The sequence below is a fragment of the Eleutherodactylus coqui genome, chromosome 9 (genome assembly GCF_035609145.1).
Source record: "Eleutherodactylus coqui strain aEleCoq1 chromosome 9, aEleCoq1.hap1, whole genome shotgun sequence".
NCBI lineage: Eukaryota > Metazoa > Chordata > Amphibia > Anura > Eleutherodactylidae > Eleutherodactylus > Eleutherodactylus coqui.
This window is the reverse complement of record NC_089845.1, coordinates 153786458-153799247: the sequence shown is the minus strand read 5'-3', so window position 1 is coordinate 153799247 and position 12790 is coordinate 153786458. Positions and strand designations below refer to the sequence as shown.

General features: G+C 43.2%; 1 pseudogene; it reads right to left on the bottom strand.

Annotated features, from left to right (window-relative positions):
- The window catches only part of LOC136578553 (zinc finger protein 585A-like), a 97161-nt pseudogene that overhangs the window by 61412 nt on the left and 22959 nt on the right, over positions 1 to 12790 (bottom strand).

Below are 12790 nucleotides of genomic sequence, written 5' to 3'. Positions count from 1 at the left end.
CTTCATTTTAGCTCTGCTTCAAAACCTACAATCAATGTCCATTAGTAGATTTTATCCCCCTCTCTCCTTCCCGCAGTACACTCCATCCACATCTGTCCCTGTCTCCTTCCCTCGGTGCTCTCCACTCACATCGCCCCCTCTCTCCTTCTCTCGGTGCGCTCCATTCACATCAGCGGTCTCTCCTTCCCTCGGTGCACTCCATCCACATCGGCCCCTCTCTCTTTCCCTTGGAGTGCTCCATCCTCATCAGCCCCTCTCTCCTTCCCTCAGTACTCTCCAACCTCATCAGCCCCTCTCTCCTAACCTTAGGCGTGCTTCATCCTCATCAGCCCCTCCATCCTTCCCTCAGTGTGCTCTATCCAGATCGGCCCCTCTGCCCTCTCTCGGTGCTCTCCATCCACATCAGCACCTCTCTCCTAACCTTCGGAGTGCTACATCCTCATCAGCCCCTCTCTCCTTCCCTCAGTGCACTCTATCCACATCAGCCCCTCTCTCCTACCCTCTGTGCGCTCCATCCACATCAGCGTTCTCTCCTTCCCTCTGTGCGCTCCATCCACATCCTCCCCTCTCTCCTTCCCTCTGTGCACTCCATCCACATCCTCCCCTCTCTCCTTCCCTCTGTGCACTCCATCCACATCCTCCCCTCTCTCCTTCCCTCTGTGCACTCCATCCACATCCTCCCCTCTCTCCTTCCCTCTGTGCACTCCATCCACATCCTCCCCTCTCTCCTTCCCTCGGTGCTCTCCATTCACATTGGCCCCTCTCTCCTTCCCTCGGTGCGCTCCATCCACATCAGCGTTCTCTCCTTTCCTCGGTGCACTCCATCCACATCAGCCCCTTTACCCACTGAGAAATAGGTTAAATATACATTTTATTTTTATAACTTTTATTTAAATATTTTAACCCTTTCCAATCCATTTATTTTTTCTCACCCATTCTCCCCAGCTCCAAATAAATTGGAGCTGGGGAAAATGGGTGGGAAAAAATACATTTTCTCTTCACCCTCCTGAACTGACAGAGTTCAGGAGGGTGCAGGTGCTCACTGCACCGTGGAGGGACCTGCTTACCTGTCCGGCGTCTTCCGCATTCTCCTTCTGCCTCCTGGCTCGGCGATCATGTGACCGCTGGGGTCAGGTGGCACATGGCGGTCACATGATCGCCGGGCCGGGAGACAGAAGGAGAACGCGCAAGACGCCGGACAGGTAAGCAGGTCCCACAGTGCAGGCTCCCGGCTGGGAGTTGATATGACCGCCGGGGGTCAGGTAACACCGGCGGTCACATGATCGCCGGCCGGAATCTCTATGCATTACATAGCGCTAATTGAGCGCTATGTAATGTGTAAAGGAGAAGGCAGAAAGGGTTAAAAACCCTTTCTGCCTTCTCCTAGGGGGTCCTCGATGGGGACCAGTGCACAAGTGTATCTGCACCCGATGTGTCTGACGATCGGGTGCAGATGCACTCCTGTACAGGCCCGACATTGGATTGGAAAGGGTTAAAAGAACTCGAGTCTTAGGCACTATACACATACGAACATAGAACAAAAAGTGTTATCCCCTGGATATTTCCAACCTGTATCTCATCAGCAAAAAGCTGAGGCAAGAGAGCGTGAAGAAAATAGGCACTGTAACATGACTTTGGGCACAAAAATCCCCGTAGATAGGTATCACACTATGGGTCCATTCTCAGGGTATATTTACGGTCCTCTTGCTTCTAATTCTTCTCTTCACTGGTTATGTTCAGCATTACCTTATTGAAGGCTTGTCATAGGAATAATCCTGTTTGGATAGTCTATTGAGGTATCTCAGGAGTTTTCCTCGCTGGTTGGATGTGGCAGCAGTAAGTTAATTTCTTATGGGGTCCAGTGGTTAGTTGTTGCTAACTTATCCAGATAGTGGCAGTGTCTTATTCCGGGATTCCCTGTGGTTCCAAACATCCTCAGCTCCTTGGCGGGAGGGCCTTTTGGATGTGACAAGGAGGTCACTTTTGGGGTGTCCTTGTGTTTCACCGTGGCTTGAGGGGAAAGATCTTCCAGCCTCAGAGTATATCACTTCCAATGGGATGTGTGTCAGACCATAAGATGCTAGTATAACAGCGTGGGGTATTTCTTATTCTTTACCCACCTCTATTCCCCTGCTGGATCGGTGAGTTGCTTCCCAGTTGGGCTAAGTAATATAAGATCTAGTCCACATGACATCTCATACGAAATATCCTGGGCCTCCACCAGTAATTTTCAATGTAAAGAGAGGCATGTGCAGGGCCTGTGGAGATATATATATATATATATATCATAGAATGGTAGTGTTGGAAGGGACCTCCAGGTTCATCGGGTCCAACCTATCACGTCCGAGTAGCGCTAGAGCACGACACCCATCATGGATGCAGGTGGTGTTCATACAGAACCACAAAAGCACACACAGAATAAGGCTGATTAATACTACACCAGACCAGACTATAGAAGATGGAAATAACTTAACCCTTACTAATCAGGAAGATAGTGAACCCCTGTCCAAACATGGAGTTAGTGTCCTGAAAAGGACGGCACCGCGGTCTTCTCCTAGGACCTAGCTATACAGATGGAGGGAACACCTGGAGGGAAACACTTATACGCAGCAAAGAAACTTGTGAAAACACCAACACAGCAAAAGGAAAGTAAACCAGCACTTATCAGCAAGGAGACTCCTTTCAGCCAGAAAAAAGGCTCCAACCAGCGCCAACCACCGCACCACCAACAGAAGTGAATAAACAGCAATGGAAAAGGGGGCGGGGTATGAATATGAAGCCCTCCTCACCTGTTGATAGGTAGCACTGAGAAGGAACCACACCCTAAACGCTCTCTCAAAGGAGGACTCTCAGAGAATACCAGCATGCAGCATACAGGTGCTGATAGTAGCCAGCAGCCCCTGCTCAACGTGTCAGTGACCTGCATAGTGGCAGAGTGACTGGTCTGTCCCTGCATAGTGGCCAACATGCCATTGCGACAGACCAGCCATGACGGTACCTCCCCTTCTAGGAGGAGCCTCTGGACCCTTAGTATTTGATCTACTAGGATTCCATCTATAAAAGTTTCTAACTAACCGATCTGCATTGACATCAGCAGCTGGAACCCACTTCCTCTCCTCGGGACCGTACCCTCACCAATGCATCAGATACTGTAATGAGTTCCTGACTCAATGAGAAGCAATGATGCGGCTGATTTTGAATTGAAGATTCCCATCTACCAACACTGGAGAAGGAGGGGACGAACCAAGTACCGGATTAACAAACCTCTGAAGTAAAGATTTGTGGAACACAACAGTAATTTTTAGCGAGCTAGGAATCTCCAATCTGAAAGACACAAGCTTAATGCTCTCCTTGCTCTTAAAAGGACCAATAATATGCAGAGTCAGTTTTAAATACGGTTGTTTAAACTTCATGCGTTCAGTAGACAACCAGACCAAATCACCTACCTAAAAACGACTATTATCCACCACCCTCTTGTAACTTCTTACAGATCTTTTAAGAGTTCTCCAGACTTTTTCTCAACCTCTCTCGAGGCTGGACGGGAATTCATTTTCTTGGGGCACCCCCGACCTTTAGCAAAAAAAAACCAAAACACGGATGGAAACCATAATTGCAAAAAGAAGGAGATGTGACCATTGACTCTACAGACCTGTTGTTCAGAGCAAATTTTGCTAGAGGTAAATACAGTAGAACCTCAACTAAGGTCATTAATTTGTCCGGAAGCAATGGACTTTAGTAGAAATCAATGTTGGTTGACGACATTATTTCTATAGGAATTAATGTAAATCCTATTAATTGGTTCTAGATGTTCCAAAAAACACTCCAAACCACATTTAATAGAGAATAACTCTGGTCTTTAATACCAAAAACAATAACAATACTGAATGAATATAAAACACGACTGTAAAGAATAAATTAACATTGCAGGGGCATGATTATAGCAGTACTTATCACTGTGTTATCTGTGGTTTGACATAGAACTGCAGGGACATCATTATAGCAGTACGTATCACTGTGTTATCTGTGGTTTGACATAGGACTGCAGGGACATCATTATAGCAGTACGTATCACTGTGTTATCTGTGGTTTGACATAGGACTGAAGTATTTATTTGCAACTTTTCTTTACTGTACTCATCTGTACAGTACTTACATTTTGCAGTACAGTGGGGATTCAGGAGGCAGGCAGCGTTCAGCCGGCACTTTGGGGATTCAGCTGCTGTACTGTGTCAGGAGGCAGGCAGACACAGCAACGTTCAGCCGGAACTGTGGCGAGGGGAGGGGGAGGAGTAAGGCCCGCGCTGAAGCAGGAAGTGACCAGCATCAGCTGCGCGTCGGCGCCCGGGTTCCTGAAGCGGTCGGCGCTCTAATCTGAGGAATGCAACTTTATTTCAGGGACCGCCGCTGCCCTGACACATCGACTTAAGTTGAAAACAGCTTTACTTAAGAGCAATGCTACTCAAGGGTTTACTGTACTTCGACCAGCGCTCTTGATTATCAGAAACTAAACACTGCAAGTACTGTTCGAGACTCTGGTTACACCTCTCTGTCTGACCATTAGTCTCCGGATGGTAAGCAAAAGAAAAAAGGACAGCTGTAATTGGCGACAGACAAAACGCCAGAACCGAGGTACAAATTGAACACTCAGTCAAAGACAATATTAACCTAACATTAGCTATGAACAGTTTAGCCAATCTTTTAGCATTACGCAGAGCAACAAAATGACATCTTGCGGAAGTGATCAACCACCATCCAGACACTACTCTGATGAAGGCAAGTCACTGATGAAATCCATGGACAGATGAGTACAGGGTCTCTCCGGTACCGGTAAGGGCAATAACTTCCCGGCTGTGAGATTCGGGGGTGATTTCACTATAGCGCAAACTTCACACGAGGAAACATAACTAAAAACATCTCGTCTTAAAGATGGCCACCAAAAGATTCTATTTGAGTATTGCTCATTCCTGGATGACCTGCCAGAACAGAACTATGCATTTCGGAGAGTACTTGAAGCCTCAAATGTAGAGGAACAAAAAGTTTCCTCTTTAGCCAAATCTTATGCCTTATGAATCCGCTCCTCCAGATCCAGGGACAGTGCTGACACTACCACCACTTCAGACCGAATGGATGCAGTGGGTTCATCACAGACCACCGGGACAAAGTTCCTGGAGAGAGCACCTGCATTAATATTTTGACTACCAGGACGGTATGTAACCATAAAATCAAAGCGAGAAAAAAAAAAGCAATGACCACTGTGCCTGTCTAGGGTTAAATCTCTTCGCTGATTCTAAGTAAATCAGATTTTTGTGATCTGTAATAACTGTCACGTAATGTTGAGCCCCTTCAAGAAGAGGACGCCACTCCTCAAAGGCCCATTGAATGGGCAACAACTCTGTGTCACCAATGGCATGATTTTGCCATGTTGTCTTCAAACTTCCATAATGTAAGAACGGCACGTGAGATCACATCAAAATTTGCGCACAAAGTTTTGCAAAACACCAAAATAAACAGTGAGCAACACTTCTTTGTGAATGTGAGAAAAGATGCCAGGCAATACAACCTAGAATCTAAAAGGTAAAAGATGCATGATGGGGGAATAAAGCTGATTTTTAAGGCAGGACAATTTTTCTAAAGTATTGTAAAGATTCCGCTTTCAAATAATTTGTTTTCAGATCAATGAAAGTTGTATTAAGATTAAAAAAAAGCCAAGGCGTTATCAGAGCCCCCTTGTAGTTCATCTTGGTCTTCATTCTCAGCATTGGGCACATCTTCTGGGAGAGCTTGTGTTTCTTTCAAAAGGTATTCCGATGTTAGACTTCAATGAGCCATTTTTATATTTACCAAAGTAGAACCGTAAGACACTATTCAGCTCAACTACACAAACACACCATTACTTAGTTACCACAGATAACAAAAAACCCTTCCCTTCCCCCTGGGAACCCTGAACCCGCATTCTGCTCCACCAGACATAGAAGACAAAGGAGGGAAAACATTAGAAAATTCTAGTGTCCCGTTTTATAAAATACGGAGTTAAAAACGACTCCCTCTGGGGGCTCTAGGTATAGCCTTCATTTTATCTTAGATTATGAAAACTATCACAGTCAATGTTTCTGTTTCATACTACATACTATTTCAGCAAAGATCACAAAATCTCTGGACCGAAAACCTCATCATTATGATATTGAACTGCCAAATGAGCCATAAATTACTTCCACCATGGCTCGAATGTTGAAGCATTTAATTTGCATAGCCAGGAAAAAATAAGGGAGAGGAGGACATGATGGAAACCTTTATATATGTTAAAGGAGGAGAGAAGGGAGAGGGGGACATGATGGAGACCTTTATATATGTTATAGGAGGAGAGAAAGGAGAGGAGGGACATGATGGAAACCTTTATATATGTTATAGGAGGAGAGAAAGGAGAGGAGGGACATGATGGAAACCTTTATATATGTTACAGGAGGAGAGAAGGGAGAGGGGGACATGATGGAAACCTTTATATATGTTATAGGAGGAGAGAAGGGAGAGGAGGACATGATGGAAACCTTTATATATGTAACAGGAGGAGAGAAAGGAGAGGAGGACATGATGGAAACCTTTATATATGTTATAGGAGTAGAGAAGGGAGAGGAGGATATGATGGAAACCTTTATATAGGTTATAGGAGGAGAGAAGGGAGAGGAGGGACATGATGGAAACCTTTATATATGTTATAGGAGGAGAGAAAGGAGAGGAGGACATGATGGAAACCTTTATATATGTTACAGGAGGAGAGAAGGGAGAGGAGGACATGATGGAAACCTTTATATATGTTATAGGAGGATGGAAGGGAGAGGGGAGACATGATGGAAACCTTTATATATGTTACAGGAGGAGAGAAGGGAGAGGAGGACACGATGGAAACCTTTATATATGTTACAGGAGGAGAGAAGGGAGAGGGGGATATGATGGAAACCTTTATATATGTTATAGGAGGAGAGAAGGGAAAGGGGGGACATGATGGAAACCTTTATATATATATTACAGGAGGAGAGAAAGGAGAGGAGGACATGATGGAAACCTTTATATATGTTACAGGAGGAGAGAAAGGAGAGGAGGACATGATGGAAACCTTTATATATGTTACAGGAGGAGAGAAAGGAGAGGAGGACATGATGGAAAACTTTATATATGTAACAGGAGGAGAGAAGGGAGAGGAGGACATGATGGAAACCCTTTTATATGTTATAGGAGGAGAGAAGGCAGAGGAGATACATGATGGAAACCTTTATATATATGTTACAGGAGGAGAGAAGGAAGAGGAGGACATGATGGAAACCTTTATATATGTTATAGGAGGAGAGAAGGGAAAGGGGGGACATGATGGAAACCTTTATATATATATTACAGGAGGAGAGAAGGTGACATGATGGAAACCTTTATATATGTTACAGGAGGAGAGAAAGGAGAGGAGGACATGATGGAAAACTTTATATATGTAACAGGAGGAGAGAAAGGAGAGAAGGACATGATGGAAAACTTTATATATGTAACAGGAGGAGAGAAGGGAGAGGAGGACATGATGGAGACCTTTATATATGTAACAGGAGGAGAGAAGGGAGAGGCGTACATAATGGAAACCTTTATATATGTAACAGGAGGAGAGAAGGGAGAGGCGTACATGATGGAAACCCTTTTATATGTTATAGGAGGAGAGAAGGCAGAGGAGACACATGATGGAAACCTTTATATATGTAACAGGAGGAGAGAAGGGAGAGGAGAGACATCATGTAAACCTTTATATATGTTACAGGAGGTGTAGTGCATATACCCAATATCTATACTTTAGTGACAGTGGACATATACTCTCATATATCTGTAGCGGACATTCTCCCTCATATATCCTTTACATACTATACATTCTTTATCTTCTATATACCTATGAAAGTATTTTCCATCCCTTGTTTACTTGCACATATATATATATCTTTTTATATCTTTATATATCCACTTCCTCGTACAAGAATATACAGTGAAACTCTGTTTCCCAATTCCTAGCACACTTTAGCAGAAGCAAGCCAGACACATGAAACCGCAGTCTTAACATTACCGCTTTTAGCAAACGCACTAGTCAACATAAGCAGTTTATGGGAAATTTATGCAAATAGTTCAAGTCATAACCTCCAAACATACGGACCATCCACACGTGGTACCTAAGACAACTCGCTCATCCCATCTTGATACTATGTGACGGGCAACACCAAGAACAACAGATGACCGGATGCAGGAAGAACCTTAGAGAACTTATCCAATAGTCTATCCATATGTTTTATCTATGCAATCTCTGGCCTGCCCATAAAGGGCAGATATGTTAAACTCTAAAAGAGGCTACGCGCCCACAAATAAAGAGGAAATTAAGAAGTTTTCATATGCTGAACTTGTGTCAGTGTGATTGCTTCAGGCTGTGCGCACAGCCTTATAACATTAATTTGGAAGGATGCAAACATTCCTATTGATCATGTCGTGGACCCCAAAAGGTCATCCACGACAGAGGAGAGAAGGGAGAGGCAGACATGATGGAGACCTTTATATATGTAACAGGAGGAGAGAAGGGAGAGGACGACATGATGGAAACCTTTTTATATATTATAGGAGGAGAGAAGGCAGAGGAGATACATGATGGAGACCTTTATAGATGTTACAGGAGGAGAGAAGGGAGACGGGGACAGATGATGGAAACCTTTATATATGTTACAGGAGGAGAGAGGGGAGAGGAGGACATGATGGAAACCTTTTTATATATTATAGGAGAGAAGGGAGAGGAGGACATGATGGAAACCTTTATATATGTTATAGGAGGAGAGAAGGGAGGAGGAGAGAAGGGAGGAGGAGGACATGATGGAAACCTATATATATATATGTTACAGGAGGAGAGAAGGGAGAGGGGGACATGAAGGAAACCTTTATATATGTTACAGGAGGAGAGAAGGGAGAGGCGGACATGATGGAAACCTTTATATATGTTACAGGAGAGAAGGGAGAGAGGGACATGATGGAAACCTATATATATATATGTTACAGGAGGAGAGAAGGGAGAGGGGGACATGAAGGAAACCTTTATATATGTTACACTAGGAGAGAAGGGAGGAGAAGGACATGATGGAAACCCTTATAAATGTTACAGGAAGGGAGAGGAGGGACATGATGGTAATCTGTATGTATGTTAAAAGGTGTAAATAATGTTTCAGAGGGAAATGTTTTAATAGGAAGTGAAACACAAGGGAGCACAGTCTAAGATTAATTGAGGGGGGAAATCAGAAGGAACGTCAGAAAATACTTTTTTACTGAAAGTGTTAAGAGTAATTACTTGGAACAAATTTCCAGCATATGTGGTTAGAAAATCAAAAAAACAAATTAATTCAAACCTGGGATAAGCATAGATTTATCCTAAGAGAGAAATAAAATAAGGACAGACTAGATGGACCACGTGTGCTTTTTCTGTGGTGAACTTTCTGTTTTTCTATGTGATTGTCTGTACGCTGTCTCTAACATCATGTCTTCTCTCTTTCGGTCACTGAATCATTCAAAAACTAAACTTCTTGGGTTTCTCTCATCTACCAACGTATCTAAATTAGCATTTCAGATTCGGTATGTGGTTCTACCATAACTCCTAGGCAGCATGTCCGCTTGTCCTGGAGTCATATTTGACTTCAATTTTTCTTTCACTACCTATATTCTATCACTTGTATACTCCGGTCACCCACATCTCAAAAACATCTCCAGAATCCACCCTTTTCTTACAGTAGAGAGAGCAAAAACTCTTGTTGTTGCCCTGATCCTTTCTCGTCTTGACGATTGTAACTCATGACTGGTTGGTCTTCCCCTCACTAAAGTCTCCCCTTTCCAATCCAACTTAAATGCAGCAGCCAGACTTCTTTTTGACCAACTGCAAAACCAATGCCTCCATCCTGTACTAGTCACTGCACTGGCTGCCCATCCACTATAGATGTTATCACTCATTCATAATGCTGTCCACTGTGCTGCAGCGCCCTATGTCTCCTCCTTCTTTTCTATCTACTAGAGATGAGCGAATCTACTCGTTTCGAGTCTTTACTCGCTCGAGCACCGCGATTTTCGAGTACTTCAGTACTCGGGTGCAAAGATTCGGGGGGCGCCATGGCGGCGCGGGGGGTAGCAGCGGGGAACAGAGGGGAGCTCTCTCTCTCTCTCTCCCCCCCACTCCCTACTGCAACCCCCCACTCACCCACAGCGCCCCCCGAATCTTTTTGCCCGAGTACGGAAGTACTCGAAAATCGCGGCGCTCGGGCAAAAAAGGGGCGTGGCCGAGTAGGCTCGCTCATCTCTACTATCTACCAATCTTCCCACAATTTCCATTCTGCTAATGACCTTACACTTAGTTCCTTTTTAATCTGAACCTCCCTCTCTTATCTCACAATTGACCTCAGGAAAATCTAATTCGGGTGTTTGACAACTCTAGACTACTTCCACCCAAAAATAATTGTCCAATAAATATCTTTAAAGAATCTAAATGGTTGAAAATCTTGTTTTGCTCTAATAGCATTTCCTACTTTTTTTATTCTTTAGTTTAGGTAAGGAGGAGTAAAGTTCGTCCTTCGGAAGAGGAACTAGAAAGTGTGAGGAGACTTATGAGGCCATGCATGCTCCTCTGGGAAGTTTATGCAAATGGTAGGATAGAAAAATGACTTACAGCGGCACCTATTAGAAGGTAGCATTCCTGCAAGTCTTTGTCCAACCTTTTAACAGGCTTTGTAACTTGATTTTAGAGCACAGTTTATTGCATTGTACAGATGAGAGCAGGGGGTTTAAAATGTGTTACATATGGAAAACAACATGGACAGTAACTGATGCAGAGGAAAAGAGAATCCTGCCCACAAGGGCTTACAGTCTACAAGGAAAGGGCGAAAGAGTGAGAATAGAAGTTACTCATATAGTGGGGAAACCAGGGCTACTGTAGGTTGTAGGCTTTTCTGAAGAGGTAGGTTTTCAGAGTCTTTTTGAAGCTTTCTAAGGTGGTGCAGAGTTGGATATTTTGTAGTAGTGAGGTCCAGAGTATAGGTGATGCACAGTAGTTAATCCTGGAGATTCTGAACGTGAATATATCCCAAACAAGAGCATGATTTCTTCTTAATGTAAATTCTCTGAGTTTTAAAATGTTATTTTTCTTCTAAAAAATTCTACGAATATAGAACATCAAAATGGCTTCTCTCCTATATGACTTTTGTCATGTTTAACAAGACTTGATTTTTCTTTAAAGCATTTCCCACAGAGTGAACATGAATACAGCTTCTCTCCTGTATGAATTCTGTTATGTCTAATAAGATCTGATTTATTTGTAAAGCATTTCCCACATAGTGAACATGAATACAGTTTCTCCCCTGTGTGGATTCTTTTATGTCTAATGAGATCCGATTTGCTTGTAAAACATTTCCCACATTCTGAGCAGGAGTGCGGCTTTTCTCCTGTGTGAATCCTCTCATGTCGATCGAGGACCGATTTTTGTGTAAAGCATTTCCCACATAACGAGCATGAATAAGGCTGCTCCCCTGTGTGAATTCTCTGATGTCTAATAAGTTGTGATTTGTCTGTAAAACATTTCCCACATTCTAAACATGAATATGGCTTCTCTCCTGTGTGAATTCTCTCGTGTGTAATAAGATGTGATTTTACTGCAAAACATCTCCCACACTCTGAGCAGGAGTACGGCTTCTCTCCCGAATGAATTCTTCTGTGTATATAAAGACCAGAGCTTTTCATAAATAGTTTTCCGCATTCACCACACTGAAAACTTTTACCCCCTTCTTGTCCTGCACTTGTAACAATCTGCGATCGGTCAGGAAAAAAATCTTCATGATTAGGGGGATTATATGACAGATCTGTACCATAAAGTCCTGGATGTACATTAACAGTAATGAGATTTTCTCCTGAAGAGTGTTGCGGGATGTCTTCATCTTCTACTTTATAACTTAGTGCTAACATAACATTTTCATCAGTGGTCGTACTGGCATTTTCTGTTGGGATTAAAACAGATTTTATTAATTTTTTTTGACAACTACAAAGACAAATTTCTGCCATAGCAACAAAATGTTTGTAGATGGCGATAGGATCTTGCTGCCAACATATTGACCAAAATGCACCAATAATAAAGTACAATTTGTCACGAAAAATCTCAGAATCACGTGCATAAGTAAATGCACTGAATGCATTCTAAGGTGCAACACTTGATATTTTAAGCCTCATGCTAAATGTCTAAGTGATTACACTGGGGCAGCACTCTGAATGAGTATATGTACTTTCTACTGGGGGACAAGAATTCTGGATGTGACTAAAGAGGGCAATATTATAGTAGTTCTATTCTTGTACAGAGGGGGCAGTATTGTAGTAGTTCTATTCTTGTACAGAGGGGGCAGTATTGTAGTAGTTCTATTCTTGTACAGAGGGGGCAGTATTGTAGTAGTTCTATTCTTGTACAGAGGGGGCAGTATTGTAGTAGTTCTATTCTTGTACAGAGGGGGCAGTATTGTAGTAGTTCTATTCTTGTACAGAGGGGGCAGTATTGTAGTAGTTCTATTCTTGTACAGAGGGGGCAGTATTGTAGTAGTTCTATTCTTGTACAGAGGGGGCAGTATTGTAGTAGTTCTATTCTTGTACAGAGGGGGCAGTATTGTAGTAGTTCTATTCTTGTACAGAGGGGGCAGTATTGTAGTAGTTCTATTCTTGTACAGAGGGGGCAGTATTGTAGTAGTTCTATTCTTGTACAGAGGGGGCAGTAT